Below are 23391 nucleotides of genomic sequence, written 5' to 3'. Positions count from 1 at the left end.
TTGGTTTTTGAAGAAAATAAATGGCCCAGTAATTGTCTCACATCTCATTGGACAGCCGAACCCCGCCGCAAGGGAATGGAGGAAGATGGGAGTGAAAGGAGAAAGGGGAGGTAGTGGAGCGCTCCGGAATAATTTCAACCACCTGGGAGTCAACATGCACTGACACCGCACACGAGCGCCTTTACGTTTTGCCTCCATCGAAACGCGACCGGGTTCGAATCCGCAAACTGTCCTTTAGTAGCCGAGCGCCGTAACCACTGAGCCACAGCGGCGGGTACTTCTCACGGAAAATGACGGCTGTGTTCATGCCACCTCGAGAAGTGGACCAATTAGCATAGTCAGAGCATCTGCCTAGGGTGCAAGAGGCCCATGATTATGTCTGCTTCCGAAGCATTAAAGGGACGATGCAATAAATTGAGGTTACGTAAATCAGACGACAGAGAGGCATTCCACGACCCGTCGCCCCCGCGCAAGGAATTTTGACCTAGCATTAATAGCATTGACCCGCCGGGCTGGCTCAGCGGTTAGGGCGCTCGGCTACTGATCCGGAATTCTCGGGTTCGAACCCGACCGCAGGAGCTGCGTTTTTATGGAGGAAAAACACTAATGCGCCCGTGTGCTATGCGCTCTCAGTGCACGTTAAAGATCCCCAGGTGGTCCAAATTATCGGCACGTTTATTCCTTTCTTCTTTCACTCCCTCCTTTATTCCTTCTCCTACGGCGCGGTTCTGGTGTCCAACGATATATGAGACATACTGCGCCATTTCCTTTCCCCAAAAACCAATTATTATTATTGTTATCATCTTGCTTTCTTCTTTCACTCCCTCCTTTATCCGTTCCCTTACGGCGCGGTTTCGGTGTCCAACGATATATGAGACAGATACTGCGCCATTTACTTTCCACCCCAAAAATTATTATTATTATTGTAAATAGCAACAGAGATATAGACGATTAAAAATTACGCTCCTCCTCTACCCCCTCAATTCGTATACGCGGGGCACCAGAAAAAAACTAAGAAAACAGCTCTGGGACTGGGCCCCGCCCATGAATACGTCATCAGCTGGAGTTCGGTTTGAGACTGCCGGTTGTCGCACTCCAGCAGCAGCGTCGGTCTGGTCCCTCTCGCCCACGACCGGTCCCGAGGGGGGCGCGCACGCTCCCCTCGAGACTGGCCATGCTCTCGTCATCCTGGATTGCGGTGCGCATCGGATTCCTTTGCTTGCCGTCTGTTGTAGTTTTGAGGGCCTGTCACACTAGGCCAACAGTCGGCCGATTCGGTCTGCCAAAACTGTATCGTTGTTACGTCTGGCTCAATGTCACACTGTGCTCGCTAAAACAGGCTAAAACAGTCGGCGCCAGGTCTCCCACAAAACGGCCCTCGGCCGATGGCCCGCCAACTCCCATGTCGTACTAGCGAGGCGCAGTGCGAGACCTCCCGCCGAATTGGCGCTTTCTCTTTCTCACTCTTCTTTTCTCATAACTCTTTTTAATAAATCCCCGTGCATAAGGAAACTTCTTGACAATCATGAATGTGAACCTAGAATTAATGCCGCCCAGTAGGAGCGGCATGCACTGATCAGAAAGGCATGGCACAAAAAATAAATCTAGTCGGTCGCAGGTAAACGAGGAAGAGTTTAAGGCTTAAAATATAAAAAAAGCAAAAAAATGCTCAAAGTACGAGGACTCGAACTTGGCACCTCCCGACTGAGAACTAACGACTACACCCACGACGCCTCCGAGAACAGATATATTTGCTGCCTTCAGAAGTGCAGATCTGAAGTGTGGCACTCGCAACGGGAGTAAAGAGGGCAACACATGTGCGAAAACTTGGCCGGCGCACTGCACCGGTCGCCCCTTGCGAACAGCAGCCCCACTGCAAGCAGGGACACTCGGAGTGGCAAGCATCGAAGCGCCGCTTGGCCCAAGCTCAAAGCGTACGGTTAGCCGCCGCACAGCAGTGACCGACCGCTTCTTGGCTTGGTGTTGAAGATCGCACCCGAAAAGACCTGAGCCATATTATCAGGAAGACCGCTTGACACACACTCGAGCAGCGACACAGCATGCCTGCCCGAATAGCGAGCTTTCAGCAATGGCGCCGCCCGAGGTCGCACCGGCCGGCGAATCGCGCTGCTGCCTGGCTGCCCTGGTCGTCGCTAGGCCTATAGTTCGTTTCGCATCGAAGGCGCAGCGGACGCCGCTTCAGAAGTCGCCTGCGCTACATTAAAAGGTACTCTCATATACCGGCCGCTTTGCTGTCAACAGCATAATCTCGCAATAAACTATGGTAAATTTCCGCGACGCCTTCGACAGCCTGCCGGGCAGCTGCTGGCAGATTTCTGGCGGCTAGCGGTGCGGTTTAGCAGCAGCCGAAATGAAAGCTACCACCGCCGTACTTTGAAGGCATCTATCGGGGGTCGCTTCCGTCGTTTCGTTTACGTTTGCACCGGCGTCTTGCTAGCGTTACGATGGAACACGTTCCCGAACCCGACGACGAAGTTGTCGCAAAAACTCCGGCGTGCTTTTCAGCGACCTCAGCCTCACAGAACGTACTATGCTTCTGAGGCCTCCCAGGTGAAAATCTCTAACTGGTTTCCAACTGGTCCCAGTCCATCTGGTTTAAGGAACAGATTTACAGTTGCATCTGGAACCAGTTGCAATCCCAGATGCAACTGGAACACATTTCAATACCAGACGCATCTGGGACCCGTTGCAATCCCAGATGCGGCGGGGGCCTAATGCAGACCATTCACAGACATCTCCACGGGAACGTCGGGACGTCCAAGCACTCTAGCTAGCTCAAATACATTTGAGTAAGCGAGTGTACATGGTCGTCACGGGAGTTCAAAACACTGAAGATAAGTTTTGAGTGCGTCAATGTTTATTGCCCTTTGCACCTTCACTGAATCTTGAATCTTCTCGCTGCGCCTGTTAATCATGTTTTATGACAGCTGCGGTGGCATTAATACTCTTCTGCCGAGCCCGATAGGTCGGGGTTGCTGCAAAACAAAACATAATAGTTCATTTTTATAGGTTACAAACAAGAGAATCGCACACAGCAAGTACAAATAAAATTTACGCTCTTTAATCACGCAAGTCTATGAGGAAAGAAAAACCGATGCTTGAGCAAAGAAAACCGATGCTTGGTGGCTCCACAGGCAGCCAGGAGAGTTTCGGTTTGTTATGGCGCTCTGCGTCTTAAGAGCTTTGCGTGCCCCGTGGTTTTGTTTTTGACGCACCGCAATTTACAAGCACCGAACAGCAGAGGAACTCCAAGTGCCACTTCAAGTGCTGGTTAACCTTTGAAGGAGCCAGTTAAGGCTGGTCAGATGATCGCCACAGTCGAAAAACTATGATGGCACGATAGTCGGTGATTGTACAAGGCAGTTAACAGCATAAAGAGCACTTGTGTCTTCGTACGCTTGCCCGACAAAACGTTCCCGGCTGTGCCAGTCAACTTTGGACTACTGAACGGAAATCGTTTATTAGGGATGGGAGACAAGATACAAGGCAGTTAAGAAAAAATTGTCAATGGCCTAGCTCTGTTAGGCCAGGATATCCATAGCGAAAGCGCGGAGACTTCTGCATTGAAAGAATGCATTCACTAGACGCGCTTTTATTCATGTTTAAACATTAGCCATAGTGGCGGAGTATTAGCGTCTCCGCCTGAAACGCTAAAGGCCCTGGTTCGATTCCGAGCCTCGCCACAGGTTTTTTTTTTATTATTCAGTGAGTGTGCGGGAGGTTTCAGTGGATCCCATTGATGCCGCCACCAAATATGTTGGTTAGCGGTTAAGCGCAGGCGTGTTTATACTCCGGCGTAACGCGCGCTGCATGGCGACGTCACGTCGGCCAAAGCGAGACCCTTTATAGTCCAACTGCGCTTGACCGCCGACGCGTTCTGCGGTTTCGGTGCACTCTGACCGCAGTGGCGGAGGCTTGGAACACGTCTCTATTTCGAGTTGAGTGCGCCAGCCGCCGCCAGCCCGGTTCGGCTCCGCGCGTTGTGACTTCATGTGCCTCCTCGGAGCACCGCCACGGCGAAATCGCAAGTTCGCGGTCACTAAAGCTTTCGCTTTAAAAGAGATTTAGAACCTGCAGAGAGCATGACTCCGCTATCCTCCAACTCGTTTGTTTGCGGCTCCATTCAATAGCTTCGGCAGTTGGGCGGAGCTGTTCTATTCGAGCTCTCAGCTAATTTAATTCATTCACATAACACATCTGAAGGTACATGCAAGTGGGCGAGAGAACCCGATCCAGTGGACCTCGTACCTCCGTAAACGCGCAAGACCCGTTGAAGCGTCGTGCGTCGGTTTTACTTTAAAGCAGCCAACTTTAAGCGCAAGCGCCCTTCAGCACCCATCCGTTTCTTGTGGAAAAGGAAAAAAATAACCTGGCCCTTGCAAACCGTGAGAAACCCCCTCGACGCTGCCTGCTGCACCGTGCAACAGCGCCTTTCAAGGGGTCACAATCCGTTGGCCCCAAAGCCTCGGACAGCCTCCGATGCGCGCGATGTGCCGACCTTGTCCTGGCCCCTCGTGACTCCCCGCACCGGGGTTACGATATTTAATTTGCAACGGCTGCTCACGGCGGAGAGGGAAACGACCTGGCGTCGCCTAGCCTAACCGTGCTCCCTCAAAAGCATCACAAGCTCTGTGGGGCTGAGGTCGCTGAAATGCAGGCCGGAGTTTTTGCGAGAACTTCGTTGGCGGGTTCGGGAACGGGATCCATCGTAACGCTGGCAAGACGCCGGTGTGAACGTAAACGAAGCGACCCCCGATAGTTGCCTGCAACGTGCGGCGGCGGTAGTTTTCACTTCGGCTGCTGCTAGACCGCACTGCTAGTGCCAGAAATCACGGAGTTTACGTCACGTTTCACGTCACTCCGTCCTCTGACGTCATAAGTTTCCGTGACGTCATAAGAGTGCGCCGAGTTTGAATAGGAGGGCGCGATTTTCAACTTCGAATCCAAATTTCTTTTAAATAAATGCATCTTTCGCTCCCGGACAAGTGGCAACAAAGCCATGAATTGTCAAAATATCAGATTTTGCTAACAAAAAAAATTGATAGAGTTCTCACTGTCCCTTTAAGCATGAGCACGAAATGGACAGGTCCAGTGCCATCTCAATATTATAGGTAGCCAAGTGATGCTTTCATGCGATTTGGCTAAATGTTTTGTGCTTCACATCTTAGTCCTTCGAGAACACCAGGGTCTAATACAGTATAGAGTAGGAGTGTTTGTTTATGGGGTTTAACATCCCAAAATGACTCTGGCTAGTACACAGAGCTCATTTAAGGCATTTGAAGAAAATTCCTTAGCATTAAATACGACTAAAAAATGAAACTGAATAAGCACTACATAGCTAAATTTTATTGACCAGGGGGCACACATTTATAGAAAAATACACACAGATACAGATGTGCACAAACAAAAAACCATGCCAGCTGTTCCTATCGAGTAATCTTGCATTGCGCTATTGTCACACCTCTGCCTAGAAGTTGTACGCATGCACTTTCTCCATGTTGCCCTGGTCAATAAAAGTTTCTTTACGTCTAGCGTCTGCCCTGTTTCGTCATATGCATTCTCTGCTCCATACTAGAAAATCATGTCTTAAACAATGACTGCTCTCATCATCAAAAATGCTTTTTTGAGCCCATGTGAATTTGTTCACGACAATACGCGCAACTGCATTTCAGGAATATTTTAAGGCACAAATTGCATGCTAAAGGGAGGGTAGAACATTATATGAGAGCAGAGGAACAGACCATTTAAAGGCGAAGTTTTAGTATGTAAAACTAAATACAGGAAAGCTGGGAAAGCATCTGTAAGACAAAGCAAATTAGGCATAGGTATGTTGCACCAGTCCATGAATATGCAGCACATGTGATGGAAAATGCCAAGACTTTTCAATAACCCGCACAACAGAGGAGAGCAGGCAAGCAACAATGGGTTGGCATGAGTAATCAAAGTGCAACTCTACACTTCAATGAAAATGTCAGGAGACAGGCTTCCGACCTAAAATAAAAGCACATGGTAAGAAACAGTGCCAGTGCAAAAAACAATTCTGAAAATTAAAATGCCACCGACTTTTGTTCACTGCCCAGCACTCATAGTATGTAGCTGGTCTTCAGTCCTTGTCCCTTAGTAACACTGGTTCTATGTCACCATGCTTAAAGTAACCAACTAGCCCCGCTTCAGGGCTCTTTTCCCTTAAATTATGTTTCAATTTTCAATTTTTTTTATGCAAAAACAAAACAGAATGTGCCAATTCATGATTCCTGTAAAATGTTATAGATACTACAGAAAAAAAAGTAGACAATGCCAGAGTGGACTGAAGATCTTGGTTACCAATGATTATGGATTTTCTATGGTGCAAGGGCATCTATGGCCAAAGAGCGCCATGGCACAAAGTATTTTTCGATTAGTCGAGGTGGGGTACCTTCGGTACCACAGATGAATTCAAACACCAAAAAGTTTTCCATACCTACTAGCTTCCAAGGACTGCATTCATTTGAAAACTGCCTAGATATACAGAACAATTAGTATCTTGGCTGTCAATACATACGAGATGCACACAACGAACTACAAACTGTATACTGCTTTCGCATATAAGATAATGCACATTATAAAAAAGAAAAGAGAATGAAGTCTCATTTGCCACTATCAAATACAAAGCACTCAGTAGATAAAAAATGTAATTCCTTTATCTCATTTCCACTTGTTATTGATCAGAACTGCTATGAATATTAAAGACTGGTAATAAAGAAGCATGCCACCAGAAGACAGCAAAAATGTTTGCAAAGAGACCCCAAAGAACTTCTTGCAACCACTCAGCATTGGGATGTTCCTTCATGCATAATAATAGCACACATGGTCTGATCTTCCCAGCATTCCATTGTCACCAAAATTAAAATGCGGGTTTTATCCATGATTCTGAGAGAAAGGTCTCCTACATGTCACGGCCATTTCATCTCTCCAAGTGTTTACATACACCAATGTTATTTTATGCAATGGGTAAATTCCTTTTAGATATTTGGCTGTGAACGCGTGTCAAACAACATTAATTTAGTCTTTCCCATGTAACTGTGTACAGTTGAACCTCGGCGATACGAACACGGTTGATAGGAATTTCGCGATGATACGAATTCGTGAAATTCCCCAGCCGGAGTTCATTGTGCACAATGTGCTGAATTCCAGATGTTCCGAGCTCTCTCCAGCGCCACATCGGATGATACGAGCACACAAGCCGCGATCGCACCCTTGAGCACTAAGTGCTGCCTGCACATCGCTGCCGTCGCGATCGCTAATCGTGCGGTACACACCACAAGCAATAAACGGCGGTGCATGGCCCTCACATCACCGATGTCACGATCGCTGCGGTGGGTACCGCGAGCAGTCAACAGCGGTGCCCCCCCTCACATCACCAAGATCGCGATCGCTAATCGTGCAGCAACCACCACGAGCAGTCAATGGCAGTGTGCGCCCCTGACATCGCCGAAATTACAATCGCTAATCGTGCGTTATGCACCACAAGCAATAAATGGCGGTGCATGGCCCTCACATCACCGAGGTCGCAATCACTAATCATGCGGTAAGTACCGCAAGCAGTCAACACCCTCACATCGCCGAGATCGCTAATTGTGGAGTAAGCACCGCGAGCAGACAATGGCAGTGCGCACCCCTGACATCACTGAAATCGCAATCTCTAATCATGCGTTACGCACCTCGAGTAGCGTGGCCGCACAGCCAAGAATAAACCCCGTAGGCCGTAAAGAGGTCTGCGTGCATACATTTTCTATGCTTCTACATATAAAATTTGTTCGTTTGGATACAAAATTTCAGATGCTACGAATTTTTTCACGACCCCGCGAGATTCCTATCACCGAGATTCTATTGTAGCTTGCTGCACAGAGCTAAATCTACTAACAGGAGCAATCTCCACCAATTTTGCAGAAGCAAGGCGCTCGATTACCACCTTCCTCCTTGTCTTGGCTTCAGACGTGTCGCTGGCTGATGCTGCTCCCGTGTCAAAGAGTAGTGAAAAAAATCTGAAAAAAAAACAGCCGAAATGGTCAACTTACAATGGGCATTAAACATTGCTTTGCTTGTTTTACTTGCGTCACAGCCTGACCTTGTAACGTTACCAAATGGTGCATTACGAGCCCCATTCTAGTGTCGGCAACATGCCAGTGCGCAAGCACCTATACTCAAGCAGTTTCATGCAGAAAAGTTTTGTATCAGTAATAGGCTACTTAGCTAAAAAAAACGGTGTACGGCCGCAAATTATAAAAGGGAATGATAGACACCTCATGCAAACCCTGCATATAAAAATCATAGTGATTATTGAACCTTTCTTAACCTCAATTTCCTGTTTTTATAGCTTAGTCACATATTTGCAAGAAACAAAATGAAACAGTGAGACATGCATAAGGTTACTAGAATGAAAGGTAGACCTGGTTGGTGCATTTTTGACAATGCTAACTGCAGTGGTACAGAGAAAAAAACGAGCACACGAAAAGGTGAACGGCACAGAGGATGAAAATGTAGCATGGGCAATGTGACTGCAGAGTTGACTCGGTGGACATCAGCATGCTGCACCTGTTGTGTCTACAACTCGTTTTTCTGCAGTTTTTAGTCTCTTAAATAAATCCTGTGCTATAGCTTTTTACATAAAATATTTTGCTGCATGAACACTGCACTATTAGAAAGCTACCTTGCCTACAGCTACATATCGGAAATAAAATAAGCTAGTGGACAAATCCTTCTTCCTGAGGACAACTAACTGTAGGCTGAGATGCACTGCTACTAGAATTCATATACACGACTCAAAAGAGAAACACTGCCCATGCAGAGCCAAAGCATTTTTTTTTCTTTACGATTAAAACTCGGCAAGACATTAGCGGGAATGAAGCACAGAAGCAAAGAAATGCATGAGTAGCCGCTGCGAACAGCCAGCAAAAGCTAGCCTAAAACCGATGTCGAAACGGTGCAAATGGCACCCGGGGTCCGTATTCAGAGTTTGCGTCATAACAGCTAGTGTCATAACCTGCTGGTCGATTGGTCAAAACGCCGGAAGCGGATGTGGCAGTTCGGATACAGCGAAAAGAATCGAAGAAACTGGACAGTGACATAAAACACATAGCGTTCAAGAACAGCGAACATGGCGGCGCGCTATGAAGCGGAGCTTCTTGCTTCAACGTAAACTCACCGGTGCTACTGCGTTTTTCGTCACTTGAACTGGCTATAAATTGGGTATGGGGCTTTCGCTTTGTCTTATCTTGCCTATAACAAATTAGATGGACGATAAATTTGGCCTGTTTTTTATTTCGTTGGACAATTTGGTAGCTTCTAGACCTAACGAGCGCTCGTTTGTAGTAGAAATTGCTCTCTTCATTCAAACCGGATGGTGCCACTATCACCAGAGCTATCTCATCTGCGTACTTTTGCTTTGAATGATGTAGCATAAAGCATATAATGTCCCACAAAATGCTTGCGTTTACTGTTCGCAAACGTGCATTTTCTATTTTAGAACTCTCTATAAGCTGTTGAAGTGTCCTGCACCATGATCGTGTGTAATGCCTGGCAGCATGAAGCCACTCATGTGCACGGATGGTCAGTCGCCAGTGAAGCGCTACTACACCAACACGTTTGATATGCGAGAGGTGGTTTTTCGGCGTCCCTTATGGTTGATAGCCACGGTGGTGTGGCTCTGCATTGCACGAGTCAGCTTGCAAGTTAGTTTTCAGGCATCAGTATGGGCATGTGTGCGCTTCGTACCATGGCGAACCTATGAAAACTTTGTCTGCGAAGTCTCCCAACGCATATATGAAGAGAAACACAGCAAAATTTTTTAGCTCATCAGTTTTATTTGCTGCACAAAAATTATAAACCTAACAGCAGTGCCTGCATAAAAGGAATAAAAAACATTAATTACCGTCTGCCCTACCTTTCGATCACAGGGCCAACTTGTCGTTCAGCAATGTTACAGACGATAAGTCATCACGCGTCTTGATGGTTCAGCACGGCACGGAGCATGCATTGTGCAGCAAGTGAGTGGATGCAACAAATTTTCCGCCTATCTGTTCCTTTCTGCCCTCAAGATACATCTAAAACACCATGTTGTGCGAGCAAGCTAGCTGCCATTTATTTGCCATCGGCGATCGACAGCTGCAGCGGCCACCTTCTGTCACTGAAAAGCCATGCGTAGTTATGTACAATATTTTCTTCTTAAGTACGCCTCCAGCCTTTACGGTGCAAAAAATATCCGAACTATTCTTTCTATTTGTTGAAGTCCACTGGGTAAATAATGTAGTAATGATATTGCCCCTTTACAGTGGAATACGATGCGCAACTAAACTTGTGGCTGAATTTTTTTTCTGTCGCATTGGTCGCGTTCCATTTCTTGGCAAAGAGCAATAGCGCCGCTGGACGTTTTGCTGCGGCAACCGCAACGCAGCGAGATGCTGCCGCCGCTCGCAGTCTCAACCGAGCCGACATCTGCTTCCGGCATTTCGACCAAGCAGGTGTGGCCAATGCGGCAGATTATGACGCTTTTTATTATGACACAAACTGAATACGGCACCCATACAGGACAGTGCAGTTCATTATCAAAGAATGTGTGTGAAGCACTCTACAAATCAAATGGCAGCTTGCTACAAAGTTGTGCTTGTCAAGCTATAATTAAAACTCACATAATTTCACAAGTGGCCAACGGCAAAAATAGCTCCAGCGGCGTTGACGCGTGACTGCAATACAAAGCCTAGCAAGTGGAAGATTGCAATCACTCATTCAGAGCATTGTATGCTGTACTACAGTTCACGTATATACATGAGAACATTACCACACAATGACGATAATACAAGGAATATAAACGCCGCGCCGGGCCTCTCCCAATTCCCGGGCCTCTCCGACTTCTAGCCCTCCATTGCATTTTTCCTACGCCATCTTTTCAAGCCAAACACATCACGTGCCGTACTTCTTTAATAGTTTCCAAGGATCTCGAAAAGTGATGTGTATCTCTTTCTGGTGCTGTTATCTGCTCGTTGTTCCCTAACCACTATTGCATTTCCTCTTGACCTACTTGAAATATATGTACCTTCACTGCATTCTGAAATATCTGTTTTGGACTGCTCTTACTCAAGAAAAATTAATTATCTGAATATCCAAATTTGCTTTCAAGTATTTCATGCTATCTTTTTTCCCCTCTCCTCCAGTGTTCAGATCATTGACCGTGGAAGCTTAAGGGTATTCTTAACAAATTAAATAGTTAAACAGCCTAGGCAAAGCTTGTTCTCATGCAGAGAGACTGGCCTCCCACTTGTGTGTTGTAGACTAGGACTAGAACAAAATTTCACACACAGTTTGCTTGTCAAACATTCTTTATTTCACAAAACAAACCATTTTTGCAAAATGCTGGACGTGGCAGCAGAATAAGCAGACAGGCTGGCAGCGGCTGCACATGAGAAATGCTCTGTCACGTACAGTTAGGTTAGGAACAAAACATTTGTTCACATTTCATTTCGAACTTGTAGCGTTGCAGGAAAAATGAAGATAATTTGTTGATGGCAAACATGAGTCGCCACATGGAGTTTGAGCGTGCCTGCTGAACAATTTATAATTTATATTCAACTGTAATTTTTATCAGACTAGGCTGCCGTCACTGCACACTATCAAAATATATACAACTGGAGCGCACGGAAAAGGCGGTAACACGCCGCAGCCAACTGCACCGGATGCGTCCGATCACGATGGCAGCCGAGAGGGTATTGGGGTTGGCGAGGAACCGGCGTTGCGCCTGGAAAGTCGGCTCCTCCAGTTCAAAATGGAACAAACGTCGTCTGCAGAATCGCGTGACGGCCGCTCACAGAATGGCGTCCAGAGCGGCGCGAGGAAAACAGTCGCGCAACTCTGCTCCCTGCGGGAGCATATACAAGAACACTAACACTATGCAGCGGCCGTCCCGGCTACGCGTCTCGGCTCGTGGATCGCTGCTTTTCTTGTCTTCCCTGTTCGCCAAAGCAAGGCTTCGCTGCACTAGCACGCTTTGTCTTTACATAAGAAGCGTGCATCTTTTCACTTTAATGGTTTCCATTTGCCGCATTCACCATGCGGTACTGTAGTGTGCCTATGTGTGTGTCAAGTGCCAGACGAAAGGACCAAGGAGTGTCATTTCACGAGATCCCGGCTGACCTCGCACTGCGACAGCAGTGGATGAAGGTGATTTCACGCAAGAATTTGGTGCCTAATTCTACTTCAAATTATTCAGTAGTGTGCAGTAAGCCCTTCGTACCCTCTGATTTTAAAGAGAATGTGAAAATCCGCCAGTTAAAAAAGGTAGCAGTGCCAAGTGTGCTCCTCCTATCCTTCATACAAGCAGCCTGCACCTTCGAAGCGGCGCAGTGACCCTAGCACTTGGAAGCGAGCGTCGGAGCTAAGCACCAGCGGATGCTGTGCAAAGAACAGAATCAAAGCGGCACTTTCAGCTGACGAGAGCGCCTTAGGACCCGTTGACAGTACTGCGGAGCCCGACGACGCCTCAGCAGCTGTCGTGAGCCAAGCAACGCGCTACTGTGCGACAGTACGGCCCCAGCCCCGTCGTCCTCGGCTCATCCGCCGCTTGATTTCACCATCAACGAGGAGCACACCACACTGGCTCGTGTTCGGCTATCTGCGTTCGCAAGGCGAACATTTGGAACTCAGACGGACTCGGCCAAAACGAGCTCCAGCAGTTTTGTACACCACAGGAGGTGTAGACAAAAGGAGCGCGATCTACGGCTCCAGATTGCGAGACTGCAGACAGTTGACAAATATAAGGCGGAACTGCGCAAACTGAAGGATAATTCAAGCGTGAGTGCTTTTCTGGTTGTTGCTGCCGATGCTGAACAGAAAAAAGTGAAAGCTGCATTTATTTTAGATCAAGTTAAGAATTACCGCAAGAAGAGAGTAACATGGGGCGAAACGACTGGCAGATATTGTGTTGTTCTGAGGAACTTATCCACTAAAGCCTACGAATACATCCATTCCAAAGGGCTGCTGCGCTTGCCATGCAGGAATACACTGCACAAATACATAGGCACGTCAAGTGGGGAGGTGGACTTCAGTCCACTAGTGCGTTTAAGACTTAAAACAGCTTGCAAACTTGCAGATCAGTCGAAAGTGTGCAGCTTGATTGTAGATGAAATGCACATAAGGCAGAAGCTGGAGTACAACAAGCAACGCAATGCATTCACTGGTGACGTCAACTTGAGCTCTGATTTAGCGCACTTGACGCCAAGTAACAAAAGCAATCACCTTGCAAACTCACTGCTTTGTTTCCTCCTTTGTGGCCTAGCTGGACACTTTAAAATACCAGTAGGCTATTTCTTCACAAAATGCTTCTCAGGATCTAACCTCGCTGCGGCGATTGCACATGTTGTCAAGAAAACAGAAGAATTGGGATTTGAGATTGTCCGTTTTATGGCCCACAACCATAAAACCAATGTTTCAGCAATGGACATTATGTGCAAAGGGCAGGCACAGATATCAGCCCCACATCCATCTGACCCTTCAAGACGGCTCTTCTTGGCATTCGACCAGTGCCATATTCTGAAAAATATACGATCCCATTTTCTCGCAAAATGCATAGGCGGAAAAAGGAGCTCTAAAGCCCCTTTGAAGGAGCTCTAAAACATGCAAAAAGGATCCACGGTGAAACCAGTGAGGTTCCTGACATATAAACACCTTTACACTACTAATCTGGAGATGAGTGTCAGACATGCTGCGCAGATTTTCTCGCCCCTGTCACAGCTGCACTGCAGTTTATGAAAGACCAGGCCAGACACACGTGTGATGTTGAGTTTTCCACAGTGGGCCCTACTGTAGAATTCATGATAGCAGTACATAGATGGTTTGTTTTTATGGATGTGAGCAACACACATCAACACATCCACAAGAATGACCCAGACACTAGGCACTTTAGTGATCCGAATGATTCAAGGTTCCAGTGGCTGGAAGAAACCTTCCTAGCATATCTCAAGAGACTAAAAGGTGAAAGTCACAAGTACCATGTAATAACTTTCGGGCATATCAGGTGTCACACCTCCGTTTTATAAGAGTGCTTCAGATACACGGTGTCTGACTCTAAATATAAGTTGGTACTCTTTTATTTACTGAAACGTAGCTTTCTTATGTATATCACTTCATGATAACTCTCAAAGAGATCAAACAGAAATGGTGAGACGTAGCTGGCTAAACGCCAAATTGTGTGTTTTCATCAAGTGCACATTTTTGAGCCTGGACCTTTATATCAATTTCTTCTTGTTTCTCAGGCAAAGGTCAAAGAGCCTCCTCAACCTGAAGGTAACATCCTTGGACCGCTCCTTAAGAATTTGGGCCATCAATCTGCAACAAAAATGCATTCGGAGAGCGCCACTGAAACAGGCATCAATGCAAGCTTATTTTAGATACTGGCTGGCCACATCAGTGCAGTATACATAGCAGCTGAGCCTATTTATATGAAATGAATCCGTGCAGTCAAAAGTTGCAGTACATAATACCATCATGCAGGCATTCATTCATCTACATAGTAGTTTATCCCATGTTACTTTGCTACATCCAAATTTATTTGTGCAACAGCTGGGAAAAGAAGAAGACTGCTGCTTGATCTGGTAGCAGCATGGTATGTTATATTTTCTGATGTGCAACACTGTTAGCAGTAGAACATCCCCTACATGATTAAAGTAAATGTGAACTTCACCTATTGAAGGAATTGGGACCTTTGCATGGCAGCAAGGTACTCTTGTGTACAACTGCCTACATTGCAGTTGGACCATTTTAGTGTGACTGCTCATGTAGTGTTTTTAACAAGGAGCATGCAGTAGTGAAACTGCAATACTGGTTGAGATATGACTACACATTTTGGGAAAAACCAAGCCATCCAACATGCTGCGATTTAGGCTCACTGAAGTTTCAGTAGGTGGCCTATGAGGATACTCGGCCACCCTTAAATGCCTATAACTGTGAAGCTGTCTATGGGCCTTTGATATCTGTCACTCTGCACTCAGAATGTTGTACCTCATGCACTAATGAGCATCCAACAATATCCGTCTGCTTTACTATAAGGTCATGTATTGTAGTATGGGTACTAAGCCCAAAATACCAGCAATTTTCCAGCATGTCCATATGCATCTTATATGTATCACGTTGTTCTGTTGGTGCCGTTTCACTTGTCAGGCCTTTTAGAGTCAGTAAAACCTGAGGCAATGCAGACCGCTAATTTTGCGTGGTCTGCTTTCTCTCCAGCTGTAGCAGACTGTGGTGAAAATCCTGACCGATGTGAGCCTGAATCTAGAGACAGCACTGTGATGGGTACCTTTCACGAGCTGAGAAGGTTGCTTGGGAACTGTGACCTGCAAAAGCTGCTCGAACACTTAAACAATGCAGGAAGTTGCAAAGATATTGCTGCAATTGAACAGTTGACACGACACCAAGCAAAATCTGGCCTCTGGTGGCAGCACAAGGGTTGGCATGATTACTGCCTCCATCGCCTACAGTGTCTTCACAAGGGTGAAGACACTACGAACAAAGATGGGACCACATGACCTGAGACCTATACTAAAAAAGGTCATGCGGCAAACGAACGTCTGCACAGCAGCAATGCGTCGTGGCAGCATATTGGAAGAAAGCGCAAAGAAGTGCTATGCCCAACAGTAGCAATCGCAACACAAGGACTTGATTGTGACACAGTGTGGACTTATTATGGATGGACCATACATTGGTGCAAGTCCAGATGGACTAGTATGGTGCCAGTGCTGCCCCAAGCGTGTGCTTGAAGTTAGGTGCCCAGAGTCCTTGGAAAAATTTGTAATGGAGATCACCAAGAAGAATGACAAAGCAACAACTGAAAAGCTGAAGCGTGCAAGCACGTACTTTTGCCAGATACAAGTACGAATGGACTTGGCAGGACTGAAGCAAGGGGAGCTATTTGTCTTTTTGAATGATGAAAAGAACATGTGCATATCAGTGTCATTCGATGAGGAGTATTTCAGGGACGTGGTTGAGTGGTCCTCCTATTTTTTCAAAGAGTATGTGCTCCCACATATTCTGTGTGTGTGATAAGGCTTCTCATTCTGCTAGCTGACCTACTCTAAGTATTTATTGAAAGATATCATGGGAATAATTATCTTTTGTTACATTTTTGCAGAAAGTGTTACGTGCGATTAAGAAATGTAGAAGTCAAGCATTTTGTACCTGTATTACACCTGCCAGCTGTTTTTTGCTATTCAACGCTTTTTTATCATATAAAAGTGATACACACTTTGTGATACATCTGTGATATAACACAAAACAAAGTGAGCAAGAGTTGAGGGCAAGCCTCAGTCGGCTAGCCAATGTTTTGACAAGAGGACTTGCGGAAACGAAGCCCTCTTGTGAAATCAGTGGCTGGCGTACTGAAGCTCCCCTTCAATTCCTGTTCACTTTGTTATGTGTTGTCAAGAATCCCATCTTCCTGCCCCCTCTCTACTGTGGATCTGTGATATAACTGTGTTTTGAAGAAATAATGAACTCAGGGAGTGAAGGTTTTACTGATTACATACCGTTCTAAATGTTACAAATGAAGATGATATGACAGAAATACATATTTTACAACACACATGAAACATACAACACTGATCTGTTTACTCCATAGACTCAAGTCCAGTGACTTACGAGTGGAAGAGGAACTTGTTATCCTTAAACAAAGGCTTCGATAGGTTCACTGTGCAGGCAATTACTATGAGAATGTTGTCTAGGTATGGCAGAAGGTCGAGATTGAACCGATTTCTCAAAATATGAAAGAGATTCATTCTTTGAATGGCTCTTTCTACATGCACACGAGCACTTGCGATCGACTGATTATTTTTTGCCTCCTCTGTTGTCAGCTGTTTTTCCATAAGAAAGGGAGGTCTTATCATGTTGACATATTTTTCTCTACAGAGTTCGCTGAAAAGAAATCCTTTATCGACCATGACGCTGTCAACATGTGCAGTGGTGCTCCAGCTGTGCCAATTGCGCCATTCTGATATTTACATTCTCCTGCGCCATTCTGCTCCAAAAGCAGCAAATTGATCAATACTGCGCTCTAGCTGCGCCAAAAAGACGACACGGTCACGGGAAAGCAGCTATATTTTTGGAACCTTTCAAGCTTTCAGTTGGCAATCTACTAAAACGTTTCCGCAGTTGGCAACGCAGTGCGCTGGTGGTCCGTGGTAGAATTTAGCAGCTACTAACTGTTCATTCGCGCAACTAGAGTTCACTCTTAACGCAAACAAACATGTGAAACGAGGCAGCGGTGCAACTGCGACCTTCAACATCGGAATTCCGTGCTTCTGCTACTGTGACCGCGGACGTGGTTTATGTGACATCGTCTGCTTATCAGCACTTTTTAGGATCACTGATGATGAACAAGCGTAAGTAATTTTTTGCACTTGTGGGATAAAAGTGGCGTGTGTGCGCAGGCGTGGTTTATCATTCTTTGTTTGGGCAGTTTGCTAGAACTCTTTGGAGTTTCATTAACGTGAAGCTTCATTAACGTTAGCACTCTTTGGAGTTTCATTAAAGTGAAATACATTTACGCCATTTAAGCTGTTAAGGTTGGAGTTGTGTAATCATACAGTAAGAAATTGTAGTGCGAGAATCGGATTGTAGTTTTGACAGAGCGGCGTAGTTTCAACAGGTCGGAAATTCTCCGCCGATTCGCGCTGCACGTTCTCGCAATCGCTCAAACGCTTGCACGTGAAACAGGTTTTACGCGGACATATTGAGCTTACAGAATACGCATTTTGCCACCACCGAATGTATTTACATGCACAATCAGACGAGAATAAAGGGAACCTTGTTTAACAACCATTACGTTCATATTTGCGCGCTTTCGCCGCTCAGGAGTTAACCATTCCCGCTTTCGAAGTTTGCACTTTAACATGCGTTGCATATGCGTGGCTATCGAAAGAGGTAGCTAATGTGTCCGTTAGCAAGACTCCACGCAGATGCTCCGATTATTTTTCTTCAGGAGATTTACTTCGGGCTAATGTTTCATGATGGGAACATGTGTTCAGTGTGGAATTATTTATTTTCTTCATTGAAACGTCCTGTTGTTTGTAATGCAAATTTTAATGTTTTGTCTTTCTAGGGCGAAGCACAAAATTTAATGAATCCATCCTCAATGAAGTGGACTCGAACAATGATGTCATTAATGTGTGGTGCAAAAAGGGAACTAAAGAAACGGATGCCATCTGTGTGCTCTGCAATAGTCATTTCATGTGCTATGCATGAAATTGCAGCCATGAAACGCCATGCAATGCTGAAAAGACACATTAAATTTGCTGCAAAGCACAGGGACAAAGATGGAAACCTGAAGCCACTGAAACTAGTGCAAACTACGTTGGACTTCTCACACGGGACAGCTGGCATATCTGTCCAAGATCAAGTTATGAAAGCAGAAGCCATTTTTGCTATGTCCGTCATCTGCAAGTCTGTACCTTTTCCTGCAGAGACACAGCAACAGAAATGTACCAGTCCATGTTTCCAGATAGTCAGGTTGCAAAGGGGTTCAGCTGTGGCAGGACCAAGTTGTCCCGCATTGTTTTTGATGGGCTTGGTCCTTACTTCAAATCTCAAGTAATAAGTGAACTGTGCCACCCAAATGTCTACTTCTCAATAATGGTTGATGAAACCCCGAAACCCGAGCAAAGGGTGCAGCAGGTGTATGTACTTGTAACATACTTTTCTAACAAGCAGCAACAAGTGGTTGTCGACCACCTCCAATCATTTCATCTTGGACGTGGGACTGCAGAGAAAATTGTTGAATGCATTGAAGATGCTTTGACAGAGCTTCCGAAGCAAGGGCTTATTTGCTTGTATAGCGACGGCCCTAATGTCATGAAAATTGTCAGAAACAAACTTGACAAATACACAACGTCAGGCCTGGTGGACGTTGGCCACTGCAATTTGCACAAAGTGCATAATGCCTTTTCAAAGGAACTGGAGGCATTTGGTGCAGACGTCGAGGAGCTTGTGCGAAGCATCTACTACTACTTTAAGGGCGCCGTCCGTAGCGAAGGCATTAAGGAATGCCAAGATGCGCTAGAAATTTCTTCCCATGCGTTTCTTAGGCACATCTCAAATCGCTTGTTGACGCTTCAAGATTCTCTTTGTCGCAAACAGGAACAATTTCAAGCACTCCAGACATACTTCCGAAAAGATGATTTACCTGGACGGTGTTTGGAAGCTCAAAACCTGCACAACAAGCTTTCTTCGGCATTTGCAGACAAAACCCTGTATGCAAAGGTGCTGTTTTTAAAGAACTGTGCAGACCTTTTCTCGGGTTTCCAGAAGTTATTTCAAAGTAAAGAACCACTTCTGCACGTGCTTCACTTGGAGATGATGTCGTTAGTGAAGCGAATCCTCAGTCGATTTTTGCGAAGTGAAGCCTACATCAACAAAAGTGCAGATGACTTGAAGGCTCTCAATGTGGAGGACCCCGCGCTGTGGAAAATCAAACCCGGGGTTGGTGCGGACACAGAGCAAGCTATGGTGGTGTGGAATGCAAGTCAAAGAAAGCGATTGTGTCTTGGTGCATTCTACATGGCTTGCTCGAAGGACCTAATGCAGAAATTGCCTCTGAACAACAAAGTTCTTCAAAGTGCAACTATTCTTGTGCTTCAGCTATGCAGGGTAGATGCCGAAGTGTGTTCTTTATGAATGCTCGCCTGCGAACTTCCACAAGTCATCCAAAGTACTGAAGTGTCTGGATTAGTAGATGAGTGGCATATGCTCAAATGTGACTTGGCTAACAACATTCACCTTGCAGAAGGCCGTATAGATGATCGGTGGGCAGAGCTGTTTCAACAAAAGAGTGCGGCTGGTGAAATTAAGTATCCATTTCTTTCAAAGTTGGTAAAAGCGTTGTTATCTCTACCCCATGGCAATGCTGACTGTGAGCGTGGCTTCAGTCAAAACAAACGAATGCTTGAAAGTCGAGCTTCACTATCCATCGACAGCATCAATGGCTTACGACATGTGAAGACATATTTAAGAAGATATGGCAGCGATGCCACGAAGGTGTCTTTGTCAGCACAGCTTCTTCAAAGCGTAAAAAGAGCACGAGCCATGTACGCAGAAAGAATTCAGAGCCGAGCAGCAGACCTAAAAAGAAAAACACCCGAGAATTCAGCGGTGACGGAGATGGCTGTGATGTGAAACGGTCACGGAAGCAACTCGAAGAAAAGGTTGCATCATGTCGATCAACCCTGAAGAGGGCCGAAGAAGTCGTCTCTTCTGGGTTGAAGAACAAAAACTTGGAGCAGGTCCAACAAGGTCTAGCTTTGTTGGAACAAGAAAATTCAAGTCTTGCTGATTCATTTCGCGAGCTCGATGAGTTCGTAAACAATTCCAAGAAGCGTTAAGATAGTGCCGACATAAAAAAAATGGTTATAGTAGACGTGTTCTTTGGACTCTAGTACACTTGACTGAACACGCCTGCAGGACAGTGCCAGCAATAATAAAATGTTTTTGTCACTGTTTTTTGTGAATACTTGTTTTTTTCTTAGCTACACATGGCTGAACCTGATCTCGTTAATAACAACCGCTTCTGGGTGACTCCTTTATTCCGTTCGTGCTGCTCCGGGGTTGCTCCAGAATTATTGTTCTGATACAAAGGTGCTCCAGAATGGCTATTTGTCTGCTCCAAAAATTGCTCCAAAACTTGAAATGGCTGGACCACCACTGCATGTGGCATACACTTGTCGAGCACTTTGCAGTGTTTTGTGATATATGTATCCGATGGTTTCCCACCACATGCTGGGCTTATATAGCTAATTAGACCGCCTGGAGTCTCGCTGACCAGCATCTTTGCAGTGTAGGTACGTTTGTAATGGCTGTATGTTAGCAGCCGTGAGGTGAGGTCTTTTGGCCGCTCGATTTCTATTTCTGTACAGTCGAGCACCATTCTCGTGTCCTTGTACTCCTTGAAGTTGTGAGGCAGGTGACCACGCAGGCCTTTTCAGGCAAAAATACTGCGTGCTTTAAAATGCTGGCCAGGATCAGAATGGACTTTCTGAACAAGTTAGACTGATTTGTGCGGTGAACTTGAAACAGCACAGCCAGCAGTGAGAAAGTGAGATCATGATACAACTTAATGAATGTTAAGAGGACAGCATCATCATTGCTTATACAGAAGCTGCGGGTTGTCTGCAAGACACGTGCTACTGTGAACAATTCCGTGATGTTATAAAACCACTCAAAGGATCCTATCCCTGTGAGCACAAGCAATCCACTTTCATCTGAAATTTTTGAAATAGTTATGAGCTGTTCACGTTTGAAAATGCCATTTGTTGTATTCACTTGTACTCCAGCATCTTTGCAAAGCTTCTGCAGCTGCAAGGTAACCTCTAGAAGAAAAATACAAGCAATGTAAAAAAACAGCTGCATGTGAAAAACGAAAGTGGTCAGTACCTTCTGAACTTGCTGCGGGGTGGTCTAGACTCTGTGCTAGAGCTGCTAAAGCATTGAAAGAAAAATAAACAGCAGAATTAATGTGTATCATCTGATATACTCTGTGCATGTATAGGGATATTACTAAATTTCCACAAATATTGAAAACTGCCATTTTCTGCTAAGGGGGCTGATGCGAGTGGTTAGAAGAGATTTTTTGTGTAGTTACTGAGATAATACATGTGGCTTTATATTTTGTACCGGGGAGGGGGGGGGGGGGCGCTGCGTTCGCCGTGGTGAGCAGACGTGCTCATATCGGCTCCGTCGTTAATGCCCGCTTTGGCAGTGCTGATTAGTTTGGATTACGAAGATTTTATTACCACTGTGTTCGTGAAGGTATCCGCTATCATCCGATACCCGACTTTCCATCCAAGGTGCGTTTTTCATCGATTCATCGGACTTTTCCTGGTTCACCGCCAAGAGGAGACGCTAGGCCGAAGCGAACCCAGGGCTCGCTAGGCCTACCCAGCTGTTCTTCTGCCACAACATGGAGGGTTCCGCCGCCGCTTTGACGCACGGTTCCCAGGTTTCCCAAATGTGCGTGCAAGTAGAAGAAGAAATTACGCCCGAGGAATTCCGACGCTCGCCCGGTTGGCTGCACATCGGCGGGCACACGAGCCGAACACGCCTGCAAGGAACGCAGGGTGAGTCGACTTTTCGTGCCGATACTCCGAGCTCTCGACAGAAGCCTAAATTCAACAAGAACGTTAGGAGCGCAGTTATTCGGGCGGCTCGTATGCCCGCCATGCCTGTAGAAGAAATTAAGATCGTCGTGCGGCCCCGCGATGGGCTCGATATTTTCAAGGCAGGAGCTGCATGCGTGGCTAATGCCATCATGGCGGCAGCGGGAATTGAGACGGCAGACCGAGCTGAGGATATGGCGTGTCCCAATACCCAGCAGAACATTATGGTGCTCAGCACTCCGAGCGAGGAACGAGCGGAGAAGTATGCTCGAATTCAAGCTATCAACGTCCGAGGCAAAATATACGAGGTGCGCGCGTACGGAACGACCGCCCACGACACAGTCAAGGGCGTGATCAGGGGCATAGCACTCGAGGACAGCGAAGCCGAAATAATGCAGCAGATTGTTACCAAGTACAACCCCCTCGCCGCGGGGGCGAAGCGTATCGGAAACACGACGACAGTAATCGTAGTGTTCAACGGTATCAAGGTTCCCAAGTATGTGCGTTACGGATCCACGCTCTACCCGTGCAGTCTCTACAGGAAGCAAATAGAAGTTTGCAAGGTATGCGGCAAGGTCGGCCACAGGCGCGACGTGTGCCCCACACCGGACGTTCGCGTTTGCCTTGCCTGCGGTGTTTCTAATCCAAGAGAGGGCCACAAGTGTGTCCCCAAGTGCAAGCTCTGCGGCGAAGAACACCCCACCGGGGACCGCCTCTGCAGAGCCAAATACAAGGTTCCATACGTCGTACGGCGACGGCGATGGGAACGCCGCAACGCCGAAGAAGAGCAAAAGCAAGCACTCGAATCAAGCTCGTTTCCACGCCTCGGACGCTCCCGCTTGCGCAGTGCGTCCCGTAGTGGATCCCGCAGCGCGTCGCGCAGCGCGTCGCGCCATGCCTCACGCCACGCTTCCCGTCATGCCTCGCGCAGCGCATCCCGCGGCCGTGACTCATCTGACGGGAACAGCTTCGGCGTTCAGCGATCGCGCTCCCGTGACAGAGTCAGCTGGGCCAACGCCGCAAAGGGCGGAGTTAAAAGCAGCAGCGCTAGCTCCAGCAGCGCCACTAGTGGCCGAACCACGCCGAGCAGCTGGCAGGCGTGGATTACCAGCCCCTACTACAAGGAACTCGAACAACTCCACGCAACCAACGCGACGCTGGTAGAAACCACGCGCCGGCTCGCCCAAGAACTAGCCGAGGCCAA

The 23391-nt window shown here is 46.6% G+C and overlaps 3 pseudogenes; 2 read left to right on the top strand and 1 right to left on the bottom strand.

Moving 5' to 3' along the window:
• The first annotated feature begins 11744 nt into the window (after positions 1-11744).
• LOC144120157 (uncharacterized) lies at positions 11745-16247 on the top strand (annotated as a pseudogene).
• Positions 16248-16679: 432 nt separating this feature from the next.
• On the bottom strand, positions 16680-22251 carry LOC144120156 (uncharacterized; annotated as a pseudogene).
• LOC144119115 (uncharacterized) lies at positions 17414-20417 on the top strand (annotated as a pseudogene).
• Positions 22252-23391: the final 1140 nt, after the last annotated feature.

The sequence above is a fragment of the Amblyomma americanum genome, chromosome 2 (genome assembly GCF_052857255.1).
Source record: "Amblyomma americanum isolate KBUSLIRL-KWMA chromosome 2, ASM5285725v1, whole genome shotgun sequence".
Classification (NCBI taxonomy): Eukaryota; Metazoa; Arthropoda; class Arachnida; order Ixodida; family Ixodidae; genus Amblyomma; species Amblyomma americanum.
This window is presented reverse-complemented; position numbering and strand designations above follow the sequence as displayed.